The sequence below is a fragment of the Schistocerca americana genome, chromosome 2 (assembly GCF_021461395.2).
Source record: "Schistocerca americana isolate TAMUIC-IGC-003095 chromosome 2, iqSchAmer2.1, whole genome shotgun sequence".
NCBI lineage: Eukaryota > Metazoa > Arthropoda > Insecta > Orthoptera > Acrididae > Schistocerca > Schistocerca americana.
In genome coordinates this window covers 1,113,711,979-1,113,739,174 of record NC_060120.1, presented here as the reverse complement: position 1 = coordinate 1,113,739,174, position 27,196 = coordinate 1,113,711,979, and positions in this window count along the sequence as shown.

The following is a 27,196-nucleotide window of genomic DNA, read 5'->3' as shown; positions in this document are numbered from 1 at the left end:
AGTAACTCATCGGCTGATCTACTCTGTCAACACCTGTTTTAGACAAGTTGTAGACTTGTACAATGTCTGGCTTTACTACCTCAACATATCCACTCCTGGATTTTACATCGACATGCGAAGCAGTCATCTTATGCTCTGTTGACAACATGTGTACATCATGTTTGCTTTCCATTTCAAGCACAAAAGGTGTTCTTTATGACAAAATGTTATTTCTCCTTTCTTTAGTTTTTGATTTATTGGGCAAACCTTTCCTGTTCTTCATCACAGTTCCATCTCCCAATGTATTTCTTTCCCATAATTCTTCAAGGACTGCAGGACTTGTATAAAATCTGTCCATGGATACCACATGTCCTTTTCCCAATTAAGAGGAACATAGTCTCTGCAGCAGGGATTTGACAGAATTATCAACATTTTCTTTTCCTCCAATATAAACTTCAGTACTGCATATGTAACCTATTTGAGCATCACTTACAACATATCTTATTTTTCTCTGGTTTGCCTTTCATATAAACACGGAATACAATTCTTCCTTAAAAAGGACGTATTGCTTCATAGTGATGGATGAAAGACTTTTCTGCATCTTTCTGTGAAAAAGTCCTAAACAGGTCTTATTTTATGCAGAAGGTCATGGTCTGGTTCTTGTTGAGGTATCCATAGTGCTTTATTGTTCACATTCAGCATCCTGAATACGGCAAAAAATCTGTCTTGTGACATTAGCTGAGAAGCAAATGATGAAGAAGCACAGGGTCTTCAGACCAATAATCCCTAAGTTTATGGTTCTTTACAACACATACATGCAAAATAATTGCAAAAAATTGATATACTTCATGTATCCTCACTGCTCTCCATTTATTCCATAAAGATTTTGGTTTGATTCTGTTCTGACACCGAAGTTCAGAAATAGTATCAGTAGCATGTATATTTGTCTCGGACTTTATTTTTAGAAACATGCTGTGATCAAAAAATAGCAACAAACAGTCTAGTTCTGTTGATATTGTATTGACAGGAACCTGAATTCCACTCATTTCTTCAAACAGAGGTAATTCAGGGAGTGCATCAAAATGACACCATTCATTATGAAGGACAGGCTGTTGAACTGAATGACAAACCTGACTAATAAAAACTTGTGCGTTTCTATCAGCAGCACAGGGTTCATTCTCCACCTCACGTGAGTCATCGTCGTCTTCTGAAAAATCTCCGATGTCGTCTGAAAGATCATCAAGTTCTGAGCCATTGTTCAAGAGTTCTCCAATCTCTAAGTTTGACAGATGATGTCTCTTAACCATATTCACTATTTATATGTTTTTGCACATGGGGAGGATGCACATAGTAGCACAACACTGCAGCTGACATAGAAAAAACAGTATTCCGTGTGTGCGCGCAGTTCATGTAACACTGGTACCATTCATGAAGGACTGGCGCACTCTAGCCGTCAACAATGCACTTAAGACATGCCAAACAATTCGTCTCGCCACTTATAAAACACACGTTTGAATCACAAATAAATAAGTCAGACATATGTCCATCGGATTTTATGGCTAAAACATAGTGAACGTGTCTATTACATCCGTGGACTCCAATGTGTTAATTTGATCTTCTGAAAACTGGTAGTCATCTTAAGGAGTTGCATATGTGAAAAACTGTGTTGCACCTCCAGGGCAGGTTCGAATATAGTTGCAAAAGCTGCACAAAGATTATTGATTTTCCTTGAAGGTAGTGTGTCACCAATGACCTGAACTGCATCAATGACTGAGAATCCAAACAATGAATAGGGATATGGACCGAATATGTTTTCGGCTGAGTGACTATCGACAACAAAAAATCATCGTTATTTGTCATGTGACACAGGTTCTGGAAACCGGAATTTCAAACTCATCAGGGAAATCGGGGAAACATCAGGGAAATTTGAAGGGGGGGGGGGGGGGGGCAAAAAAAAAAGTAGATGGTTTGTTTATTGAGGTGTCATGCATCATTGCTGGCTGGGTGCAGTAGAGTATGTACATCGCTTCCCTACTCCCTCATTCCTACTGCTTCTGCCCTTCCTATCACTGCCGTCAGCTTGTGGTCAGTGCTGCCACTGCTTCTTGCCTCTAGCCTAGCACCTGCCAACGAGAGGCTGGTAGGACTGAGAAGTGGTTTGTCTGGATCTTATTCTCAAAGACTGTAGACGCAGCAGCCAGAGACGGCAGTCTTGTGTGCATGAGTTGGGTCCGAGTGATTGTGTGAATGTGTGTGTGCTTTCAATTTCAGACAAAAGTTATGGCTGAAAATTTAGTTTCGAGAGTGTGATTGTTTTTTCTATGTGCCTTTCTGCGGTCCAGCATTCATCTTTACAGTGAGTTGCTACCTGTCATTATTATTGATTCCCAGGATATTTGAATGAGTTATCTGTTGCATGGATTGATCAATGTGGTATCATTTTATCAACATGCTGTCTGTGGCTCATGAATAGCAGGCCATATGAGTGGATTTCTGTGATGGACCAAAACTGCAGGCCATTTCTGCGGGTATCTGTAGTGGATTGGCCCTGCTGATCTGAAGCAATTCGGTTTCCACTAATGTGCAGGCCCTGCATGTTGGATCAAGTCTCGCTGATCTGCTCGCAATCCGAGTCTGTTTGTGTGTGGCGTAATACAGCAGATTTTTGTGGTTTATCCGTGGACCCAGGACTGTGGTGTTCCTCAGCTGACCAGAGGCAATGGGCAATGGATTTTGGGAATTGTGGCTGTCTCATTACAAGTACATTGTATAATGTGGCATTTTATCAACATTTTATTTGTTCTAGTACATTTTGGCATTTCAAAAGTAATTTATATAGAAAGTATGGACATTAAGAAGAAGAAGAAGAAAATTGTGTCAGTCGCTGGCAGTTTGTATGCTATGTACTCGTATATTTCGTGAAAGAAAAATCACACAATACTTGTAAATTAAAGATATAACAGAGTGGGTAATGACTAACATAATAGAACCAACATTTTATTGTCAGTCACCTACAGTGTTGGTTTACACAATTCTTCCTGCCTTATACGCTTCTTTCGAGACGCCACCTTTTTTCTGAGATTATTTCTGAAATCAATGAAGGTATTTTAAATCTGTCTTGTGACTTCAAGGAAATGTGTATTTTGGCACCAAATGTGTTTTGTTTCATTGAAATAAAATAACATCAATGTTGTTAATGAAACACATATACCATTTTGCTTACTTTCTTCATCTAAAAACAGTTCATTACAAAAGATGTTGATGTTAGTACTTAAGATTTTTGCTCATATCAGGAAACGCCATCTGCTTGCAAGCTTTTTAAAATATTTCCTTGTTTGCACTTTTGTTTCTTGTAATATAGGTGTAAAGACAGATTGTCAACTTATGTCCTAACTTACTCTTGAGATCTAAAAATGTATCAGGGAAAAATGCTAAAACTTGTCTGGAAATCAGAGAAATGTCAGGGAATTTCACTCGGAGAAGCATGTGGCAGCCCTGTTTATACGATGGGTGCAGTGCACACAGTGGTGTGGAGTAGCCCGCTTGTGTCTATGCTGTGAGGCAGACTGCCGTTGCCCACGCTGATGGGGTGTGATTGGCTGTTCAGAAACCATCTCAACACATCATGATGCTGTCATTTAGGAAATGGCTTATGAGCATTGCCACCCTGCTCCCCCTCAAGCGCCTTCCCCCATCCCCCTCAAAGCGTTAAGCGACAGTTGGGACTTGCTAATTGTGATCCTGCCATGAGATGCTCATTTTCTGCCTGCATGATTTTGAAAAAGAGTGCACTATTTTAAAAATATTGTGCAAAGAATGGTTTCCAGTTTGAGGGCAACCGTGTGTACCTCCAGATCAAGAGCCAATTGACCACTGTGTCTTGAATTAGAGGTTTTGCATGCTGTGTTTGCACAAGTGAAATTGTATCGGCAACTCAATCCTTGTAAAATGGTTATCCAGGAGTGATATGAATGACCAGAATGCTTGTAATATTGATGAAATTTGAGTTATGATCCTACCATGTGGAATATTTGTGAATAGTAATTTGAAGGCAACATGCACATTTACTCACATGTGAGTGTACCGGGGTGTGGGTGGGGGCCAATTTCTTTATTAAGAAAGATATCTCCAGTGAACTTGAAGAAAGAAAGAGCAAGCTTTGAAAAGTATCATTAGAGGCTCAAAAGTCACTGTAAATAAAAGTCCCAGTTTGTTTGGCATCATTAAAAGGTAGAAATGCAGGTCGACAGCTCTCTGCCTGGGGAGTGACCACTGCCTGTATTGGATAAGTACCCTGGATCTGCTGTTGATCCTTCAAAAGCTGAATTTTCTGTCAGAGGATCTCAGGTTTGCTGCTGTTGTTGTTGAAACTGCTACTGGAACTGCTGTTGCAATTGCTGCTGCATGGGGCAGCTGTTGCATTTATATTCCAAGAACTGGATTAGAATTTATGATTATGCACTTTATTTATGAGCACTTATAGTTCAAAGTCTGTGAATTTGCAGTTTTGCGCAATTTCTGTAATAGCTCTATTGGCCATCTCATTGGATGGTGAAATTCTGTGCTTATAGATATATTTGTTCTTATTGTATTATCCGCAAATGATCATATGGCATCTTTATCCTTATAGATATATGATGTGTTGGTAAATGTAGATTGAGTAGGCCGAAATGCACGCTATCTAACGCAGACGGGCATGAATTCTGGAACAGGATAAGTAGTGAATTCTAATAAGAAAAGTATGCAGCTCCTCGAATACTTAACTTGATTCGATCCTTGTGGTACATCGCTCTTGATAATACAAATAAGACTATCTTCAGATACGGTTAATGGCGCCTTGCTAGGTCGTAGCCATGGACTTAGCTGAAGGCTATTCTAACAGTCTCTCGGCAAATGAGAGAAGGCTTTGTCAGTGTAGTCGCTAGCAAAGTCGTCGTACAACTGGGTCGAGTGCTATTCCGTATCTCGAGACCTGCCTTGTGGTGGCGCTCGGTCTGCGATCACACAGTGGCGACACGCGGGTCCGACATGTACTAAATGGACCGCGGCCGATTTAAGCTACCACCTAGCAAGTGTGGTGTCTGGCGGTGACACCACAATATATTTGTTCGTATTTTACTATCCGCAAGTGATTGTCTGCCACCTTTATCCTCCATGCACTGGACACATTTACACTTTACCTGGTTGTATTATTTTGTAGATAGAACAATTCTAGCACACCAACCAAAGTCTAGTGTTTCATTCACACTCCAAATGCCATTTTGTAGTGTTTTCATTCGCTTCTTACATTTTCCACTTTCGAGAGTTTGTTCAGAATGTAGAATGTGTGTAGAGTGTTTTCTGTTCAGGTTGTTGATTTTCTTCCAGCAGCAGTTGTTGATTTTCTTCCAGCAGCAATGGATATATAATGTTTATATTTTTAAATTGTCAGTTTCATATAATAGCTTTGTAATAACTTAGATTACACAGTCTGCAGTGCACATTTGTATGCCTAAACCTTTGTCACTGCATTTCCAACAAAATCAGATATTTTGGCTGAGATTGGATTTGTGCGGTATAATTATCACAGTTTCAAGCTTCATACAATACAAACAACGTCTTTATCAGGAGATAGAAAGCTGGTGTTCTACTGATCGGAGCGTGGAATGTCAGATTCCTTAATCGGGCAGGTAGGTTAGAAAATTTAAAAAGGTAAATGGGTAGGTTAAAGATAGATATAGTGGGAACCAGTGAAGTTCGGAGGCAGGAGGAACAAGACCTTTGGTCAAGTGAATACAGTGTTATAAATACAAAATCAGATAGGGGTAATGCAGGAGTAGGTTTAATAATGAATAAAAAAATAGGAGTGCAGGTGAGTTGCCATCAGTGTTTGCAAAAGTTATCGAAAAGGCTGTGTATGTAAGCCTAATTAATCATTTTATATCACACGATTTGCTATCAAATGTACAATTCGGCTTTAGAAGTCGTTTGATAACTTAAAAATGCTATATTCTCTTTTCTCTGTGAGGTACTGGATGGGCTAAACAAAAAGTTTCGAACGCTTGGCGTATTTTTTGATTTAATAAAGGCATTTGACTGTGTTCATCACACAATATTGCTCCAGAAGTTGGACCATTACGGAATAAGGGGAGTAGCTCACAATTTGTTCACCTCTTACTTTAGCAACAGGCAGCAAAAGGTCATTATTCACAATGTTGAAAACGGCTGTGATGTGGGATCTGAGTGGGGTACTGTCAAGTGGGGGGTGCCCCAGGGATCAGTGTTGGGGCCGCTCCTGTTCCTTATCTTTATAAGTGATATGCCCTCTAGTATTATGGGTAACTCTAAAATATTTCTGTTTGCCGATGACACTAGCTTGGTAGTAAAAGATGTTGTGTGCAACATTGACACGGTTTCAAGTAGAGCAGTACATGACCTCAGTTCATGGCTTGTAAAAAATAAACTAACTTTAAATCACAGTAAGACTCAGTTTTTACAGTTCCTAACACACAATTCAACAAAACCTGACGTTTTAATCTCACATAACGGGCATATGATTAGTGAAACTGAACAGTTCAAATTCCTAGGTGTTCAGATAGATAGTAAGCTGTCGTGGAAAGCCCACCTTCAGGATCTTGTTCAAAGACTTAATACTGCCATTTTCACTATTCGAACGGTATCGAAAGTGAGTGATATTTCGACACGTAAATTAGTCTACTTTGCTTATTTTCATTCACTTATGTCGTATGGTATTATGTTTTGGGGTAACTCTCCCCATTCTAGAAGGGTATTTTTGGCTCAGAAACGGGTGGTTCGGGCAATAAGTGGTGTGAGTTCACGAACCTCTTGTCAACCTCTTTTCACGAGGCTGGGTGTTTTGACATTGGCCTCTCAATATGTGTATTCCTTATTGTCGTTTCTTGTTTCCAATATTAGCTTATTTCCAAGAATAAGCAGCTTTCACTCGGTTAATACTCGGCAGAAATCAAACCTCCATTTGGATTGGACTTCCTTAACTCTTGTGCAAGAAGGTGTGCAGTATACTGCTGCATCCATTTTCAATAAGCTGCCACTCGAATTAAAAAATCTTAGCAGTAATCCATGCGCTTTCAAATCGAAACTGAAGAGTTTCCTCATGGGTCACTCCTTCTATTCTATCGAGGAGTTCCTTGAAAAATTAAGATGATTCTCATTGTATTGCTAATAGCGTTTGCTTAAACTTGTGAACTGATTTTTTTTTTTTCAGGTTCATGAACATTTATTTTTATCTGTTATTACTTTTTATGTTGAAAGTTCATGTACTGACACGTTCCATGACCTTGGAGATTTGCTCCTCAATTTGGTCCTACGGAACTTGACATTTAAATAAATAAAAAAATAAAGTGAGCTACTACAAACAGCATAGTGAACGCATTGTTGTGGCGAAGATAGACACGAAGCCCACGCCCACTACAGTAGTACAAGTTTATATGCCAACTAGCTCTGCAGATGACGAAGAAGTTGATGAAATGTATGATGAGATAAAAGAAATTATTCAGGTACTGAAGGGAGATGAAAATTTAATAGTCATGGGTGATTGGAATTCGATAGTAGGAAAAGGGAGAGAAGAAAACGTAGTAGGTGAATATAGATTGGGCGTAAGAAACGAAAAAGGAAGACGCCTGGTAGAATTTTGCACAGAGCGTAACTTAATCATAGCTAACGATGTGGATGCTACACATGCAGTTTAAGTTATGTTTTTCTTCTTTCTGATATGTTTTTTCAGTCAGTTTTGTAATAATATTACAGGTGATCCACAGTAAATACTTAATTTCTCAGAGCTGGAAATCTTTTATCACTATTTTTAATTATACTAATGGAGCTACTACACTTGAATTTTACACGCACTGTCATCTTCCTTACTTCCCTTTCTAGTGAACAGGGGTACTAGGACACGTGTTCTCTAACAGGGGTGTTATGACACATGCTCTCTCTGACACTGCAACTGATGAGGTCAGATAACGTGAGCTACTACATCTACATCTACATCTACACTCCGCAAGCCACCTGACAGTCTGTGGTGGAAGGTACCTTGAGTACCTCTATTGGTGCTCCCTTCTATTCCAGTCTCGTATTGTTCGTGGAAAGAAAGATTGTCGGTATGCCTCTGTGTGGGCTCTAATCTCTCTGATTTTATCCTCATGGTTCCTTTGCGAGATACATGTAGCAGGGAGCAATATACTGCTTGACTCCTCGGTGAAGGTATTGTAACAATACGAGTCAAGATAGATGTAACGGAACTTGAATAGCGTATTTGCCTCTATTGATTATGGTAGAGAGATCGATCTTTTGGTCCTGTCTGTATATTTATATATAATATTGCATGAATAAAGGCTGGGCAAGTGTAAAGCTATCGTTAAAAACGCATGCCGCGCGATTTGTTATGATTTGGTTGGTCATAATAATGACATGCTTTTGAATGCAATTAAAATATAACGGCGATACCTGTTTAGTGTTATTATCGCGGAGAGTGGGCTCCAATTTATGAAAAGGAGAAAAACGTTAACTTTTACGCGAACTCTTAATAATTGCGGATCGGAGAGAAAAGTGTGTAATTGTCTTATGCCTAACAAACATTCGTGGAGGTGGTGGCTAAACTAGAAGAGTCAATTACAAAATACTGTATCATTATCATTGACTGTTGGTGTCAAGCAACCAAAACTGTTCATCAAAGGGTTTCGATTGAACTTGGGAGTTAGGGTTCAGGCACTCACATATACTCCACATCAGAGTGTGAATGAGTGGTGAATGCGAAATAAAACTGTGAACTAAGTTACGTTAAATAAAACAGAAGAAACAAGACAGTCTGGTCGTGTATGTTATTATTCCATAAACTGTAACATTTCTTATTGTTGTACGAAGCCTTTATAGATGATCGTTATGACAATTTGCTTCGAAAGGATATCGTTATGAGTTAAGTTTTGGGGACCTGGTCAAGAGGGGGTAGCTCGTAGATCCTAACTACTGCAGCTATTCTGGAATCAGGTGCTACCGTGACCGTTGTGTGTTGTTAATGACTTAAGGTTACCATATCTCATGCTCTAAGATCGACACACCTTTCCACTTGTTATAACGATGCCTCATGGCAACAACAACAACAAAGGAAGATACGGTAGAGTATGTTCTCGAAACTTCAACAAAAGCCCGTACCGAGCTATTGAGGAAGACTCTTGCAGAGTCTTCCACTGGATTCTATCATCTCTGTAACGCTTTTGCAATTACTAAATGATCCTGTGACAAAGCGTGCTGCTCTCTGTTGGATCTTCTCATTGATTAACTGTGGTAGCAGAGCGCATGTTGATGTTGCAAAATATCTGTTTTATTTGATAATTTTTTTAAAACTTTAAAATCCCACATTTGATTGTTGTGAGTCACTTCTTTATTCTGTGTTTCACCATCAGTGTCTTTGACTGGTTAAGTATGCAGATGTGTCCTGTTAAAGGTCCCTTTTATGTGTGCCAGCCGATTATGAGTTTACATGATGGAGTTGTGTTCTCTGTGCATGCACCTTACAAGTGAAAACATGGTTAAAAAATTGTAGAAACTAAAAAGTTGGGAACTTCAGTCAGATTCAATAACAGCTATATAGTTGTACTTGCTTTCAAGAAAATGAAGGCAACAATGCATTAAAATGTAAGCAGTGAGTTTACCTAACCTATGTTGTTTATAGTACCAGGGAATTGGCTTTATGTAGAAAATACATTGGGAAAAACATGGAATAATAGTTGAGAGAGAGAGATGGGGGGGGGGGGGGGGGCAGGGAGGGGGGGGGGGGGAGTGATTGGAGGAAAAATGCAAAATTTGTTTACCAGGTCTTAAAGAGTAACTGAGCTTATTCAGTGTTTTGAAAATTACACAAGTAATTGACATGACGGAAGTTACAGAAACTACTACTATTACTGTTATTACGAGTAATTATTAGAAAATCCAAGATGGAATATCAAGATTAATTAGAATAGATTGCTACACACCACATATGGGAGGTGATTAACTACAGACAGGCACAGTTAAATGTAAACTGTTGGGTAGTTTTTAGCTGTCAGACAAAGTCCTACATCACTTGAAAAAACACACATACACATTCGTACATGCACAACTCACACACAATGAACTGTGCACTGAGATGCCAGTAGCTCTCTCTCTCTCTCTCTCTCTCTCTCTCTCTCTCTCTCTCTCTCTCTCTCTCTCTCTCTCTCTCCCCCCCCCCCCTCTCCCTCTATGTGTGTGTGTGTGTGTGTGTGTGTGTGTGTGTGTGTGTGTGTGTGTGTGTGTGTGTGTGTGTGCTGACAGATATGAATCTTCCCGAACTATCAATTTAATAAGCCATGGTAGCAAAATACTGACACAAATTATTTACAGGAGAATGAACATGAATTTTTTACAGAAGACTGGAAAAAAACTGGGCAAAGACAGTCTCAGGAAAGAGGAGTTTGGGTTCCAGAGAAATGTAGTGACATGTGAGGCAATACTGACCCTGTTGAGATAAGTTGAAAAAAGGCAAACTTACATTTATAGCATTGGTAGATTTAGAGAAAAATTTTGATTGGAATACACTCTTTGAAATTCTGAAGATAACTGGAACAAAATACAGGGAGCAAAAGATTGTTTGCAACTCATACAGATATCAGGTTAGAGTTAACGGAGTTGAATTGCATGAAACGGAAGCAGAGGTTAAGATGGGAGTGACATAAAGATACAGCCTATCTCTGATGTTATTCAGTATATACATTGAGCAATCATTAAAGGAAACCAAAGAAAAATTTTGGAAGGGAATTAAAGTTCATCGAGAAGTAATCAAAATGTTGAGATTTGCCAGTAACAGTGTAATTCTGCCAGACGGCAAAGAAGAGCTGTTGATTGGAATGGATAACATCTTGAAAAGATGTTATAAGATGAGTATGAATTAAAATAAAGAATTGGTAATGAAATGTAAAAAATGTAAAAAAAATGGTCAATGTATAAAGAAATGGCTAACGCAAGAAAATCTAAGAAAGTCTAATACAATTTAAATGTTTGCAAGTCTTCTCTGAAGGCATTTGTTACATTTGTCTGGTGTTCAGCTGTGTATGGAAGTGATATGTGGACAAGAAGGAGTTTAGACAAGAAGAAAATAGAAACTTTTAAATTGTGGTGCTACAGAGGAATGCTGAAGATTAGATATGTAGGTCAAGAAACTGATGAGAAGGTACTGAATCGAACTGCATAGCATAACTTGACTAAAAGGAGAGATTCGTTGAGGCATCAATGAATCATTAATTTGGTAATAGAGGCAAGTCTCGGCGGTACCAATTGTAGAAGGAAACCGTGGGGTGAATACAGTAAACAGGTTCAACCGCATATAGTTTTGCTTAATTATACGGAGATGAAGAGGTTTGCATAGGATAGAATACACTGGAGAGCTGCATCAAACTAGTCACAACATCATATAACACAAAACTCCTGTACTCAGGCGTGTCTTATTTTTTTTTCTATGTTTAGGAAAATCATTGATGAGTAATTGAATGCGTCCTTTTTTACAGGTGACAGAGAGACCCAAGGAAAAAGACCAGTACTCATCCAGGTAGTTGCAATTTAGTTCATTAAGTAGTCTTGCAAAATACATATGGACATTTTGGTTTTAATAACCAAAAAACTAATACTAAAGAAGATCTTAGAAACAGTGTTTAGAATTTAATTAGACTAGTGAAATATTTGTTGTATCGAAGAATATGCTAGTAATCAATAGAAACATGTTTTATTTGTACAATTTAGATGACACCATGATTACTAATTATGGTAGTTGCTTGATAATGTGTAGCATTAACATGGTAGCGAATTTTTTACTTCATTCAGTTTAGTGTAAGAAATAAAGTGTTAAAATGCTTCCTTGAGAGAGTCAACATCATGGTTAAATAATGTATTTCTGTGTAGCGGAAACTATGGGCTGAAGCCATTTGGGTTGTATTAATGTAACAGAAATATGCCAGATTAATGCAAAGGTGACTCTACCACATTTACTCAGAGTTAATGCTATTGTGATTTTATCTTTGAGGAAAAGCAGATCACTTTGAATCTTGGGTTTTTATGATGAAAGTTTTCTTCTTTGGGAACTGAATGAAAAGTTATGTAAAAACTATGAAAAACTAGAATTCACTGTGTTCATTTTATCTTAATTCCTTTGTGTATAAATGTATTTGAAAATTACTGTCAACTGCTTTCAGCATATCTCATAGCAGTTTGAGAAATTGTATTATTTTGAGCTCCGAGTTTATCTAGTGGGACTTCCACCATATTTAGAAGCCTTAAAGAACCTGAGGAAATAATGCAACATTCATCATCAAAAAATTATCTTGAACAATTAGTAACTATCCTGTGGCTGTGAACTTTTTTATTTTTATTTTTTATTATTATTTTTTTTTTATGTTTTTAGAATCCGTCCAAGGACAAAAGAAGAATTGTGTAGTCAATTCCAAAAATTCAATTCTAGTGGCCCCCAAAGGTCTTACAACTCCAGTATGTTCCTTATGTGCTCCAAGTCTAACCTGTGACTGCCTTTTATCACCCCTCGTGGTCACAGCCTGTAATGACTGTGTTTGGGCCTGGTAGCCTTATGATTTCCAAGCTGTAGGCTGTCCAGCAATGCCAACTAGTGATGCAAAATGCCTGGGCATTTATATCTTGGGGCAAATGCCCAGGATAAATGCCTGGGCATATGTCCAAAATTCATAAATGACCAAGCATTTATGCATTCTAAAGATTAATTGATAAGTGGTGGTGCTCATAAAAAAATCTAAACTCATATTTTGTGTTGGAAAAGGTGTTTCGCAACACTGCTTTGGTAGTGGTTGGGTAATCAAGTTGAAAAAGCTGCTTGAGAGTTAGGGAAATAAATTAGATTGTAAACATAACTATACATTTTCAGTGGGGGTAGTGCACAATAAAAAAAGAAAAGAAAACTCAAGTTTAAATGTAATTGTGGAAATATGGTACAGTTTGTATTAAGTTGGTGGCCTGTAGGTAGTATTTCTACTTTTGCTATCACCATAAGTCGTTGTGCTCATTGCTGAGTGTTGTGACCTCATGAACCAAGCGTCTCCATCCCGGACGGTTGCCAGCTTCTCTTAGTGCCTATTGAAGAGGTAGACCGGAGATCTTCTAATTTGATCTATCCATTTGCTTGCTACTCTTCCTCTTGGTCTTATGCCCTCGATCTTTCCCTGCAAAATTATTTTCTCTAGATTTTCTTCATCTCTTCTCACAATATGGCCAAAGAACTGGACAATTTTTTCAGTGACTCAAACAGAAAGGCGCCTGGAGATATCGAGTTGTTTGATAATGGACACATTTGTCCTTCTTTTGGTCCATTTTATGCGTATCATCCTATGCCAGCACCAAAGCTCAAACGCATCAATGCGCTATTTGTCTCTGGCCTTGAGTGTCCATGTTTTGCAACCATAAAAGAAGACAGAAAACACGAGTGTTTCGACTAGCCGGATCTTCGTGGTGTTTGTTACTGCTGTGCTCTACCAGATCTTGACGAGTTTCTTCACAGCTATTCACCCTAGTGTGATCCGTCTTCTTATCTCATCTTCACAACTTCTCGTGCTGCAGTTGGTTGACCGAAGATAGGTGAAGGAATGCACGACTTCCAGTTCCTTTAATCGATCTGTAAGATGGATCTGTTCTTCCCGATCAATTATCATGAGTTTGGACTAGCTGATGTTGATGTCTAATCCATATGCTAGACTAATGTCCTTTATTCTTGTTAGTAGCTCAGCAACTTCATCTTCGCTGTTGGCTAAAAGCACAGTGTTATCAGCAAAATGATGATTGTTGATAGTTCTCCCACCAATTCAGATGCCTATGGTCCAACCATCAAGAGCTTTCCTAATGACATGTTCTGCATAGATGTTGTACAGTTGTGGGTATAGGACACAACCCTGTCTCACACCTTCTGATACTCTGAAGGAATCAGACATGCCAGTACTTGTCTTTACAACTGTGAAGAGATTATTGTATAGACTTTTGATCAATGCTATCAAGTGAGGTGTGACACTGAACTCTGCAAGCACCTGCCACAGACTTTCCCAGACAACACAGTCAAGGCTTTCCTATTGTCAAGGAAGCAGATGAAAACTGGAACACAGAACTCTCACAATTTTTCAATTATTTGTCTTATGTTGAGGATCTGTTCATGAGTTCCTATCCTTTCATTCCTTTCAACAAAACCTGCTTGTTCTGTGGATATGTGAGGCTGAATGTATGGCTTCAAATGTTGGTTCAGAATGTGGAGCATAATTTTACCTGCATGAGATATGAGGGCAATGTAGTTGTAGCAGTACCTGATAGACCCTTTCTTTTGTAAGGGGATGAAGAGAGACTTTGACCAGTCGTCTGGCCACCCCCCTAGTTTCCCATATTCTTTACATAATGAATACAGCACATCAGTACCTTCCTGTCCCATTTCTTTGATCATTTCTCCAGATATACGGTCTCCACCAGGGGCTTAATAATTCTTCAGATGTTGAATCACATTCTCTATTCCACTGTATAAGATTGTAGGTTCCTAAGTAAGTTGCTCAACTGCTTGATTGTCCGTACCGTTGTTAATTCCAGAGTACAGCTTTTCACAGTACTGTTTCCACCTCGCAACAATGTCTTCCTTGTCTCTGATAGGGTTACCCTTCTGATCGTCTACCACCCACATACGAGGATTAAATTCACAGGTGATGCTACTGATTTTCTTGATTGCAATTATGATGTTGTTCCATTTCATTACAGAAACCATTAATGAAATGTTCTTTGTCCTTTCTACAGTTCTGTTGTATTACCCTGCACAGGTTCTTGTATCTGTGTTTGTCCTGGGTAGTGTGGATAACAGTTTTCTTCAGATGGCTTCTCTCATCAATTAACTGTAGTGTGGACTGTGATAGCCAGGGATGATTGTTGTGATGTCGGAAGTGATGAGGAAACAACATTCTTCATTCAGTCCCATATTTTGATGCAGATGCTTCCTTATAGAAACTGTTCTTGTGAAGTTTTGGTCTTACAAGTTCACCAAATTTTTGAATATATTCCGAGTTTTTTAGTCTTAGCTGTCTTTCTTCTCTCTTCTTGGTAGATTTAAGCATAATGTGCATTTTCATGGATATCAGAATGTAATCACTACCACAGTAAGCTCCAGGAAAGGTTTTACAATCTAAGACTGAAGTCTTCCAACATCTTTGCACTAGGATGAAGTCAATTTGGTTTCTAAATGTATCACCAGGTGATATCTAAGTGTACAGTCGTCTTGGGTGATGCTGAAACATTGTGTTACAGATGGACATTTCGTTACTCACACAGAAATCCAATAAGTTCCTGCCTCGTTCATGTCTCTCACCAAGACCATAAAGTCGAATGATGGACCGTAAGTGCAAGTCTTGGGTAGTATCTCCAACTTTAGCATTGAAGTTGCCTTGGATTATTGTCTGTTCTTTGGTAGGGATCTTACTAAGGACTTGCTCCAGTTGGTCATAGAGCTTCTCCATCTCCTCATTTGACACTAGCTGTAGGAGCATAGATCTGAATTATGTTGAGTCTGCATGGAGAGCATTTAGTTTGATAGAGATGGTCCTGTCATTAATGGGTTCATAACCGATAACACAGTTGTTCAGATTTCTAGGAACAACTATTGCAACACCGTTCGTACTTTGGTCACTACTCCCTGAAAAGTACACAGTGTTCCTTCCTTGAGTCACGAAATGGCCACCTCCTCTCCAGTGAGTCTCACTAAGCCCAAGAAAATCCAGGCCACACAGGTCCATTTCTCCCTCTACTATGGCAAGTTTTCATGTCTGAATTAGCCCACACACATTCCATGTTGCAATCTTTCTTACAGTGTGCAGGGATAATTTGCACTGTGTTGTTGGTCTAGTGACTTCTCTCAATCCTGTATCCCCCAACTGGGGGACTTGAAGCTCTGGATAATTTAGAACTGAGCAAAGCTACGGGGTTCTCATGGGACCTTCCACCTCCAATTCCTGTCTGCTCACCGACTCAGTTTCCCGCTGTGGTTGGTTACCCAACCTTCCTCTGAGTTGCTCGGCTTAACAGGGGCACCACATGTAGGTAGAAAGTTGGAGAATAAAGATGACAGAGGCTAAGAGAACTCTCTTGCTGAGTTCTTGTAATCGCGTATCATCCCAATTGTTTTGCCAGAGTCGCAAGGTATTCACAGAGATTCCCCCAGGTCATCTCATGGCCCCAATAATTATACTATACTACTGCAAAAATATTACAGTAAAAAAAGTTTATCTGCAATGATTGTAATTATGGATGGGTCATGTGCCGATTGCAATTCCACGAGTCCAAGAATCGCCGATTCTGTAGGAATCGACTAGTATCAGAATCGAATGATTTCAGCATCTTCGGTATCAACTCTTTGTTATTAAACCTTTTTTATGAATGTTCTCATTTTATTTTCAAAGCAGTGCAGTTATACAAAAGTAGTCTCACATGTCACTACATCTGACAATAAAGTATTTTTCTTTTTACTGAAAAGGGTTTAACATTTAATAATACATTTACTATCAAGAAACACATGCCAGCTGTTTAATACATTTGTTAGTAATGTTGTTATCAATAATCATTCTTCAGTAATATTCAGAGATTTCACACGGATTATAAAGTGTGTTACATTACAAAGTGATGACCTAAGGACAATGTTATTTTGTACCAGCTTATCACTACATGGCAGTTCAATGCTGTGTGTGTGTGTGTGTGTGTGTGTGTGTGTGTGTGTGTGTGTGTGTGTGTGTGTTTGTGTGTGTGTGAGAGAGAGAGAGAGAGAGAGAGAGAGAGAGAGAGAGAGAGAGAGAGAGAGAGGGAGGGAGAGTGTGTGGGTACAGAATAGAACTGGTAAAGATAAAAAGGACATTGTAAATGATAAATATCTGTCAGTAACATGTGTCCATCATTGATACAGCAAATGTAAACAATTTTTGGAAAGGGGGGGGGGGGTATGAGGATTTTCTCTCATCTTTCCTTTTCTTCTTAGTGATAAAGGCAATAAATGAAATAAATATGTTTAAATGTAAACATTTACTAACTTCTAATATCGGGAGTGTTGTCCAATCCCTTGTTTTAATTGTTAAATTATACATTCTAGTAGCGAAAATTTTTGAAAAATACTTTTTTTAAATACCCAGATTTTGGGCCTTTAAAACTGTTTTGGGCAAATTCCTGGGGAATGCTCATTTATAAATGTCCTGCCCCATGGGCATTTGCCCAGCCCACTTCACTACTACCAACTCTCTATTAATGTAAACTTTCAGTATGACCATCATGAGATGTGATGGTGAAATGTTGTGTGCCTCAGAGAGCTGGGGTCTTTGTTTAATTGCCTAGATCACAAGGATAGTAAAAACTTCCCACAACCTCAACATCAAGGTTTATGACATGCTGATGGGATGGATGGCTGTGGAGGAGGACAAGTCAAATGCTGGCACCTTCTGCAGCAACTGCTGCACCCCACTTCTATGGGCCTCTGTCTGGGTTAGATATTTGTGTCCCTCACACCTTGTCGGATTGAAATGGTTCTTATGGCTCAGACTCACACTCCTGATGGAAAGAGTGGACTGTCAGTGAGTTGTAATGCCAAGTCAATAAAAATAGCTCAGGTGGACGCTCCTTCTGAGAAAACACACCACAAGAATAGTGTAAATAATAATAGGGCACAAGTTTGCAATAGTAACAGGCCACAAGTTTGCCAAAGTTCATTTGTGGTAGTTAAGAGAGATACAGGATCTTTTGAATAGATCCCACCTTTCTACATTCATAAACCCTTAGAGTTCATTGATAGTTTATTGAAATAAGTCAAACATGGCATTCTGCTGGTCGAAACAACTACATCACAACAAGTGTCAAACCTTTTAGGTTTCAAAAATAAAGTTTTATAACCTATTTCAACTGAAGTACATAACGCCATTAGTTTTATATATACTGGAAACTGATCCCAAAGGTTTCGAGGAAAAATTGGCAAGATGGGTAACCAGAAAAAACTGCAGTATTTTTTCTAACATTCAATCTCCCATACTACCAGAGTATATCAGATCTTAAAGTTGAAACTATATATCAAACTCTGTGAGGTGTTTTCAATGCCAAAAATTTCATCACACAACTCTTGGGTGTGCTGGTGAAGCCACATGTAACAGACACTGATCAAAGACAGAGGAAACAAATTAATCCTATATATCTCCTCCAAAGTGCTTAAATTGTTCAGTTGATCATCTTGTGTGGAGCAAGGATTGCTGTCTTTATGCCAAGGAAGGAGAAATTCTAGGTATCAGAGGATATCTGTCTTCTGAATGGAGGTCAAGCAACACATTCAGCTCCACCACAGATTCCATCTTGGCCATAAGTTCTGTTTGCTATTCAAAACCAGACCAATGTGAAAGAACCTAGCAGTATTTTGGGTCATTAGGGCAAAAGTATGACAAACAATTAAAGAAAGCAGAAAGACATTGGTACAAGGTTTTTGAAATCCATTAAATGCTGCAAACCAGCCACAAGAATGCAGGTGTCAATCAGGAAGATCTCTGGTAAAGGAAGTATAATGGGAGTATTTGAACTTCCCCAGCTGACATAATGCAAGCAATGATGGCATAAGAGAGCCAACATTCCTGTACCAGAAAGGGGCTGTAGAGAGGATGCATATGGAATTTAGTTCAGACAGCCAAGAAGAATGTAACTGCTCTTTCTCTTTGTGGGATATGGGAAGTACCTTGTCAGCAGCTATGGATACAGCCCCAGTTATCAAAAAAAGTTACCGAATGTGCAAAAACAGAATATATCTACACAGCAAAAACACGTTTCAAAACCTTCTAGCCCCAAAACTGTGATGAACAAAAAAATTTGTGTGCTTGGTGACAGTCATGGACGTGGAATTTCAGCACTATTGAAAGATAAATGTAATTTAATGGTAACAGGTTTTGTGAAGCCAGGAGCGCAGTTTTGTGAGGTAAATAAACTAACAAACTCTACTGATGTATCTCACTTAAGTAATTGTGATTTTGTCGTGCTTCTAGGTGGTTCAAACGATATATATAGGAATGAAACAAAAGGGTTTACAAAAGAAATGAAGGAATGCCTAAACAACCTATTACATACAAATGTACTCGTTGTTAACATTCCTCATCGTTATGATTTGCCTTCCGGGTCCTGTGTCAACCAAGAAATTTGCATTGCAAACAAACTGATATCAGAAATATGTTCTACATTTCATAACGTAGAGATGATCGATACATACAATTTAGGAAGAAGATTTCATACAGCTCATGGACTACATTTAAATATGTTAGGAAAAGACCAAATAGTAGAAAAACTCCGAAACCATACCCTGAAGAAATCAGCCCCAAGTATCAAGATCGCCAAACAACCACAAATTACAAAATGGTTTAGGCCAAAAACAGAAGCTTTGATGGAAGCAGAACTGTGTCAACCACTCAAAACCATCTCTGATACTGAAAATTGCGTGCAAGAAGCCACACACAAAAATAAAATCTCGGCCAATTTTTTAGGGTAAGTGCTGTGTCAGAAATACCTTTAGAAAATAAATTAATTAAACCCTTAACTGAAAAGTCATGAAGTCCATCATTTCTTGTATTACACCATAATGTCCAGTCATTCAGAAATAAGATTCAAATGCTGGAAGTGTTACTTCAGTCTCAAATAAATCCAGATGTAATATGTATTACCGAACACTGGCTGTCTAAAGAAGAAATTCAGTCAACCTCTATTCCAAGGTACTCATTAACAAGCTTCTATTGTAGGAATTTCTCTACATATGGCGGTACTGCTATATTTGTAAAGGACCAGATAAAATTCAGTGAGGTAGGCCTAAATGAACAGATTGCATTATCTGAAGATAAGGAATTTGAGCTTTCTATGGTTAAGCTGCCTGAACTAAACTATATAATTATAAATGTATACAGAGCACCAAGTAGTAATATTCCAAATTTTATGACCAAATTAGAAGTTCTGCTGAATAGTGTCAGCTCATTAAATATGAGAATAATACTTTGTGGCAATTTTAACATTGATTTATCAAAAAACAGTAATGTTAAACTTGATTTGTTAAACATGACCAAATCCTTTAATATGATCCCCACAATACACTCTCCAACAAGATCAACAGAGAATACTGATCCAATAATTGATCAAATCTTCATAACTGATACTGGTTACAAATTCAATGGCGAAGTACTGAGCATGGGATACAGTGACCATGATGCTCAGCTACTGAGCGTTGACATGGAAAACAGTAAAATCATCCCCAAAAAAGTATTTCAAAGCAGAAACTTTTCAGATGACAATATTAGGATTTTTAACTTCCTATTAGCTAAGGAAAATTGGGACAGTGTTTACATGCAAACAATTGTTGATAATATGTTCTTAAGCTTCCATAACACCTTCCTTTATTACTTTAATACAGCATTTCCTTTTGAAACAAAAACTTCAAGCAATCAAAATAGAAAGTCGTGGGTAACAAAAGGAATCAAAATTTCTAGTGAGAGAAACAGATTTCTCCAATATTGCTCCAAAAAATACATAGTCACTGAAGAATTTTCTGACTATTGTAAAGCCTACAAAAAAACTTATCTTAGAGTGATTAGACAGGCAAAACTTTTATGGAATGACAGTTTCATAAGAAACTCTTCAAACAAAATGAAAGCTATGTGGAAAGTTATTAAAAAAGAAACTTGTAGTTCAACACCTAAAAAGGAAAACATTTCTCTAACACTTAATGACTCTGAGGTCACAGATCCATACACAGTTGTAAACAAGTTCAGTGAATATTTCACCTCACTAGCAGGAGATCTCATTCAGGCAAACTGCAAGGTATCGTTCTTCAATTCCACCAATACGTCAAACAGCACTAATGCTACAATGTTTGTTTATGAAACAAACCCTGATGAAATTGTTACGCATTAAAATCTCTAGTGGCTATGATGAAGTACCTGACCTCATATTAAAGGTGTGTGCTCCCCATATAGTAAAGCCATTATCAACCATCTACAACCAATCATTAAAAACTGGCATTTGTCCAGATGCTCTCAAAATAGCTGAAGTCTCACCATTACTAAAGAAAGGTTCCCCTGATTTAGTATCCAATTATAGACCATTATCCATATTAAGCATCTTTTCAAAAATCCTGGAAAAACTTTTTTATGACAGGCGTATAAATTTCATAAAAAACCACGTACCAATCAGCATTCAACAACATGGTTTTAGTAAATCTTTATCCACCCAGACAGCAATTTTTGAACTGTTGGACCACATACTGAAATCAATTGACCAACATAATATAGATCTTCTTAGATCTCTCTAAAGCCTTTGACGTACTAGATCATAAAATACTGCTTGCTAAATTGGAAAGAAGAGGAATAAGAGGTGTGGCTCACAACTGGCTATGCTCTTACCTACAAAACCGCAGACACTTCAATATGATATTAATGTACAGAATAAAATAAATAACACAGTTTTCCTTTCGGAGGAAAGAACAATAAGATATGGTGTTCCCAAGGGTTCTGTTCTAGGGCCATTACTTTTCCTCATTTACATAGATGATCTTGTTGAATGTATGAGCCCACAAAAAACTATCGTGTTTGCTGATGATACAAGCATAGTGTTGACTGGATCTAGCCCTGAATCCCTCAGACAATATCTGATAACTCTATGAAAAAACTTTCTGAGTGATTTAACAAAAAGGGCCTAGTTGTTAATAGTGGGAAAACTGTATGTATCAACTTCCATCTAATTCCCACATCCTGTCAAAAAACTATCCAAGTAAAGTTAAATAATGATAAAATTGAAAATGTAAATGAAACAAAATTTTTGGGTCCATGGGTCCAACAAAATTTAAAATGGGACACACATATAAACAACTTATCAAAGAAACTCTCATCATTGTGCTATGGACTAAGAATACTAAAATCTACTACAAGTAAATCTACACTAATGCAAGCATTACCATGTGCAGTTCCACTCATTGCTCTGCTATGGAATCATCTTTTGGCGAAATTCAACTCACAGCACAAATATATTTAAACTACAAAAAAGAGCACTGAGGATAATCTGTGGCCTCAAAAAGCTGGAATCCTGTAAATGTCAATTTATAAAACTTAATGTTCTAAGCATCCCATCCCTATTCATTCAAGAAACAATCCTATTCACCAGGGAATACCTCTCAAGAACAGGCAAATTAATCCAAAACAATGATATACACGCTCATTATACCAGAGGGCAATCTAATATCCATCAAATTTTTTCAAGGACATCATCATACCAAAAATATATAACTCATCTGGGTGTCGTATTACACAATAAAATTCCAGAACAAATAAAAACTGCTCCAGATCCAATATTTAAAAATAAACTAAAGGCATTTCTGACAAAGCACTGTTTCTATTCAGTACAAGAATTTCTGGAAATGAAAAGTTCCTTTGTAAAATACTGTGATTAGAGTAAAACATTCTGTAGGCAAAATAATAACCTAATTTCTACTATACACAACTATGTTTCAGTTTCACTTCCCAAAATTTTTCAACTCGCTTTTGAATGTGCAAGTACACATTCTATTAGTATTAAAACTTAATTGTCTGTGAAATCTCAATGTTAATTTCATGTTTAATGTAGTTTTTAAATGACATTGTCCTTCTGTTGTGTTTCTAGTTGACATTTTCACTATTCTGTAATCTCAGTGATTATTTATGTAAATTTAAAGTAGCACTACATTGCCTACATGTTTCTTAGTTCCCCATGTAAATTGTTTGTATTCTCTGTATGTGAAGTTACTATATTCATCAATGAACAATTTTGTGTACATTTTTTTAAATGGCAGTCCATTGCCTATTTTTTTTCTCCAAACTATATATTTGTTAAGAAAACTGACTTGTCCTATATCATGTGTACTTTGTACAATATGTGATCCACAGGATAAATAAATAAATACAAATACAAATACAGATCTAGATGCTATTATGCATAGTGTGTTGAAACAGCTGGGTATAGTATCAAAAGAAACTCTTGGTTCAAATGGCTCTGAGCACTATGGGACTTAACATCTATGGTCATCAGCCCCCTAGAACTTAGAACTACTGAAACCTAACTAACCTAAGGACATCACACAACACCCAGCCATCAAAAAGAAACTCTTGTTTCATCTTTTAAACTGTATATTGTCAAAGGCCTATATCCAGATTCATGCAAGGAATCCATAATTATTCGCCTCCTAGAACCAGGGAATGATGGTACCTCCACAAACTATTGCTGTAGTTTTCCTCTCACAAGCTGTGTAGTTAAAACCATTGAATGAATGGTAAATCACATCCAGTGTGGTTGTTAGGAATAAACTCATTAACTTCTTCCTGTTTGGTTGCAAGAAGTGTTGTTTTACCCAAGATAACCTGATGCTTCTGGAGGAAGTTTTACAAGAAGCTTTCCTACATAGACATCACCTTATAAGCGTATTCGTAGATACTGAAAAGGCATATGACACAATATAGATATGCAGCATACTCAGCCAGCTTCTTAACTGGAGCTTCTGTGGAATGCTACCAGGTTTATAGAAATCATTCCTTGCACAGTGATCATCCCCTTGCCATATAGCTGATATGCTTTCAAGCAGTTTTATACAGGAGAATGGTGTTCTTCATGGAAACATTTTAAATTACACTCTTCTTGCTATTGGTATAAGCTGTGTAACTGACACAGTGAAAAGATATTTGTTTGTTGTCAGTTTTATGGGTTCCTGCTCCTCCTCCTGTCCTGCATCAACAGCTAGTCACTTACGAGGGCAGTTCCAGATTGATGAACACTTTATTTATTCCCTTGGTTCATGGTGCACTGTATGATGCATCATTTCAGTTGTATGTATGTGATACTTTGGTCTGCATGTAAGTGATAGGACAATTATTAGAAGTGCAACCTTTGCACAGCACAGCCCATTTTCCCAACTATGTGAGCAGACAACGTGGAGTGTAATCATCAAGCACAGTGCTGGCTGAAGTGGTTTCTGTGGAAGGGGGTGTAAACACTACGGATGAAATGAAATGATCGTATGGCATTGTTGGCTTGGAGGCCCCCATCGGGAAGTTCGGCTGCCGAGTGCAAAGTCTTATTTCAGTTGATGCCACATTGGGCAATTTGCATGACGGTGATGAGGATGAAATGATGATGAGGAAAACACAACACCCAGTCCACGAACAGAGAAAATCTGCAACCTGGCCAGGACTCAAATCCGGGCCTGCAGCATGGGAGGCAAGCATTTTACCACTCAGCTAAGCAGGCGGACTCATGGATATTTGCAGGTGATTGGTGGCAGTCTGTGCAAAGTGTGCACCATCATGTAAAACCAGGTACAGCTGGATGAGTAACTGGAAAAGTGGCTGCACATCAATGAAGAAAGGTACCTGTTCTAGAAGGAAAGTGACTGTGGTAAAGCCAGTCAGCACTTCAAGGATAGAAAATTATATTTAAGAGAATAGGTGCATCATATTCACAGAGCAGGAGTACTTGTCAGAAGCACTCTGCACTGCATGGTGCATAAAAACCTTAAGTTTGGAAAAGTGTCTGCCAGACAGCTCCCCAAATCCCTAAAAGCAACACAAACATGACAGTGGAAGGATTATACGAGGGCCGTTCAGAAAGTAACCTCCAGTTGATTTAAAAAAATACACCAAGTTAAATAAAAATATTTTAATATATACATCTTACAACTACATCTTTGCACTATTTTTCTACATAGTCTCCATAGCGATTGAGGCACTTATCGTATCTCTTCACAAGCTTTGAAATTCCTTCTGCATAAAAATTACCCGCTTGTGCCTGGAGCCAGCCTGTGACCGCATCTTTGAGCTCTTCGTCGTCATCAAAACGCTGTGACCCGAGCCATTTCTTCAAATGCATGAAGAGGTGATAATCACTTGGCGCCAGGTCTGGGCTGTAAGGTGGATGGTTGATAACGTCCCACTTGAAGGACTCAAGAAGGGCCGTTGTTCTGCGAGCAGAGTGAGGACGGGCTTTATCGTGCAAAAAAACGATACCGGAAGTCAGCATACCACGGCGTTTGTTCTGTATAGCCCGTCGTAACTTTTTTATTGTTTCACAGTACACGTCTTGATTAATGGTCGTACCACGTTCCATGAATTCAACCAACAACACCCCTTTGGCATCCCAAAACACCGTTGCCATCAGTTTTCTGGCAGAAAAATCTTGCGAGGCTTTTCTTGGTTTGGTAGGCAAATTTGAATGTGCCCACATCTTTGATTGTTCTTTTGTCTCAGGGTTCACGTACTTAATCCAGGTTTCGTCACCGGTCACGATTCTGTTTAACAATGGTTCTCCTTCGTCCTCATAACGTGACAGAAAGTCTGATGCAGAGGCCGTTCTTTGAGTTTTGTGGTGGTCGGTAAGAATTTTGGGCACCCATCATGCACAGAACTTACGGTAACCCAATCTTGCTGTCACTATCTCGTACAAGAGAGTCTTAGAAATCTGTGGAAAACCAGTAGACAACTCCGACATTGAGAAACGTCGATTTTCACGAACTTTTGCATCAACTGTCTGAACGAGTTCGTCAGTCACCAATGATGGTCTACCACTCCTCTCTTCATCATGAACGTTTTCTCGTCCACTTTTAAATAAACGTACCCATTCACGGACAACTCCTTCACTCATAACTCTTGGTCCGTACACGGCACAAAGCTCACGATGAATAGCTGCTGCAGAATATCCTTTGGCTGTAAAAAACCTTATGACAGCACGCACTTCACGTTTGGTGGGGTTTTCTATTGCAGCACACATTTCAAACTGCCACAAAAACTAAACTAGCGCAGGTACGACGTTCACTCGACCACGGCTTGATGCCGACTGACCTGTTGAGTGCGTGAACGCACAGATGGCGTCGCTACTCCCCCCACAACCCGCACTGTGACCAATCGGAGGTTACTTTCTGAACCGCCCTCGTACAATGATCTCCTTCAGTGCCACAGCCAGGATCCAGAAGATTTCATGTTGAACTTGTGACTGACAGCAAGACTTGGGACTTGGGTCCCCCTACTTTGAGCTGGAGCTTAGAGCCCCTTCAATGCAGTGGAAGTGTACAGACAGCATCTCAGCAAAGAAATTCTGTACAGTGCCTTCAGAGCCTGGCCAGCCTTTTGGAGCAAGGATGGAATCATCCTAATTGATTGGCTGGAATCAGTGTCCACCATTAATAGCATGGCATGTGTGGAGACTCTCTGGATGTTGCATCATGGAATTCAAAAGAAACGGCAATGAAAATGTGTGAAAGGAGTGCTCATGCAACACTACAACCTTCCTCGCTACACAAACCAAAGAACTGTGGCTGCCATTGCTTACCCCTTAATTGCCATCTATTTTAGGCTATGAAGAAGTTTTTGGGGAGTGTGTATTTGTTTAATCAAATGTGCCGCATTTTTAATGACCCAGAACTGCTTATTAATGTCACTATTCTCAATTTCAGTCAGTCAGCTAGGTTCCTGGGGCTCATACATCAGTAAAAAAACCACAGGCTACCACACTTGTGAGGCCTTAAAATAACAGCATTTAAATCTTTAGTCAAATAAATATGTCTCAGTCTGAGGTGCTGATGGATCCAGTCTACAGCAATTTTATAAAGCAGTCATACAGCTTGTCCAAACTTAGTTCTTAGTAGGCATCAACATAGCAGATATCAAGGTTATCCCAGAGTGTTGAGGAGAGCAGCCTCCTGAAACTCTGAAAAGAGCTACAGTATGTTGTAAATTCTTGGAGTGATATTGCCAAAACTTCGCTACTACCATGACACTTGGGCTAATGTAACAGCACCTGACCCAGATCTCGACGTATTATTTGAATTTTTGCATCTGGAAGAAGATAAATTAATGAGAAAGAACATGACCCACAATGCTTTTATTTCAAAACAAAGTAAACTCTTTTTCAAAGCAAGTCAGCAGAAAAAGTCTACTGTTCACTCTATCAAATGTGCCAAAAACGGGCATGTAAAGAAACATTGCAAACATAAACCAAGTGACAAATATTTAGTATATAGTAGAGAAAATTATTCATGTAACTGTAAGCAAAAGGATCATTTTGCCAAGGAGTGCTCTAGTGCAATGTTTGACAGAAATGTGACAAGTGAGAGACCTGACAAAAAAGTATCAAAAGGTTTCAAACA